The following is a 2,336-nucleotide window of genomic DNA, read 5'->3' as shown; positions in this document are numbered from 1 at the left end:
TTGTTGGCGTTGGTAATTGAAATGTTTGAAATACGTTTAGGTGATCTGGCGACCAAAAATAAGAATAAAAAAATTTCTTTCTCACAACTAGGATGAAATGATTTTGTAAATGAGAATCTCCGTAGCATGATGGAAAGTCACGTATATTTCTATTGCATACATATTGCTTTTCATAAAGAGTGAAACATATCTGAAGTTATAGAGGTCTTATAATATTAGGCTTTAAATCCTTGATAAGGGCACTTTAAAATTAATGTTCTGGAGATATCAGATACTTATTTGATATTTAGTTATTATTTATCCGTAAATTTCTCGTAGCTTTGGATACGTTTTCTATGGATTAGAGAAAACGACATTTTCACCTTTTAAAGGCAGATACTTGTAATTTGAGGTAAACTTTTTGTTTTGTTTTGTAATTAGTCGCAACATTATGTTATTAAAAGCATGTGTGCATTCATTAAGTAAATAAATTATACAGAATGAGTAAATCCCACATTTCTGATTTTTTTTTGGCCCACACCACTACTTTTTTTTTCTTTAACATAAATGCAAATAGATGTCGGTGGAAAATGATGTCATGGGTGAGATTTGCTTAGAGCAAGGGCTTCCAACTTGAGGGACTTGAAGTGCTTTCTAGGGGGCCATGGAGCAATATGAAAATTTTGACGTCGGATTAAACTGAATTTTATCCCACCTACAGTGCCTACATATAATTATCTCTCACATATCAATAAATTGGAATTTTCCATAAAGTGTTATTGTCCTACAGCTATTCACATCACTACACTATTTATAACTAGTAATAACTGAATATGAAAAGATGACAGTCACTGAATGGGGCCATGGAGATTTATATATATTAGTCGCGGGCCACTGAATGGGAAAGGCTTGGAACCACTGGATTAGAGTCACCAGCTCAGTCCAAAAATGTCCTTATTTGTACCTCTTGCTAACATGTTAAAACTCTCCCATGGATGTCAGTTTTAATGTAACTCAACTGAATAGTTTTGATCAAATTCATTTTTTTTACACACAGATTGCTTTGTAAGTGCTTAATCGCCAAGGATTTGGCTACCAGGGCAGCCTAATCACACCTTTTTACCCCGTTCTTGATTTTTCAAGAAAAAATATCACAAGGGTGAATAATGTTATCATTTTTACTTTAACTTTATCAACAATATTAACAGTCATAAGATTAAAAGCCTTCCATTCTTAATTTTTATGGACTGGCGTAAACTGGTGAAGTTAGATAGGTCTAATAATGGTTTCTTTGGTGACTGAGTGTATTGAAACAATCTGTGAGTAAATAAAATGTTTAAACCACAGCCATAGTGGAGAGTCCATGTAGGTACATATACACCCTGCATGAGAAGAATGAAATGGCCTTTCTGACCACTGCTGCTAATTGCTGTAGAAGCAACTTGAGTGCCGTTATACCTATCCTGTTCACTGAGATTTGACTTTATTAGTAATAATAATATATAAAATTCATATGAAAGACACAAACATAAAGTCAATTATGCACAGTAATTGACTCGTTGTAAACTGTGAAAATACTTAAGAAAATATTCATGTATAAAACAAAACAAAACAACTGCAGCCGACAGTGTATATGCCCATTACCAGAGGGTTAATGTATGTGGAGAAGTTACAGGACCATGAAATTACTTTGAAAAAACTGCTTCAGAGTTTGTGAGCTAGTAAGAGACATGAAGCATGCGCTAGCTGATTCATGTTCATTAGTAACTTTGTTTATATTACTGGAAAGGACTAAACTCAATGGTTTATAATGTTTTAGTCATAATTGTGTTCTTGTTCCTTCAAATGTTCTATATAGAGCAATCTTTTGTTTGCTCTCTCTCCTAAGATTTGTCCAAAGAATTTGAGTTATCATTTTTTTATGATGTTCTAAACTTCTCAATGATTTTTTTTTTTTTTTTTTTTTTTTTTTTTAGAATTGTTTAATTGCAGATGAGTCCACTTAAAACTGTATGGATAGGCCATGCCCAGAGTAAGTTTAGTTTATTCATTGTATTTGCACATAGATGGCTCCACAAGATTGACTCACTAGTCCGACTTATCTCACCTATTTATTCTTTTTCTTAATTTTCAAAAATGTTTTAATCCCTATGTTCGCAGATCCCTTCGGGAGAACGACCTTGGGCCAAAGGTTCGGACTTCCACAACCTAGGCTGTTTGCTACCACGGATAATCCTCCTCCTCAAGGAAGAAGGACGATCCATGACTGATCCACGACAAATCCAACCCAGAACAATGGAACCCCTGCTAATAACAGACCCAAAAGAACTCATTTCAAAATCTCACCAGAGAATGCA

This window comes from Penaeus vannamei, chromosome 13 (genome assembly GCF_042767895.1).
Source record: "Penaeus vannamei isolate JL-2024 chromosome 13, ASM4276789v1, whole genome shotgun sequence".
In the NCBI taxonomy this organism is placed as follows: Eukaryota; Metazoa; Arthropoda; class Malacostraca; order Decapoda; family Penaeidae; genus Penaeus; species Penaeus vannamei.
Note: the sequence above shows the minus strand (reverse complement) of the source record.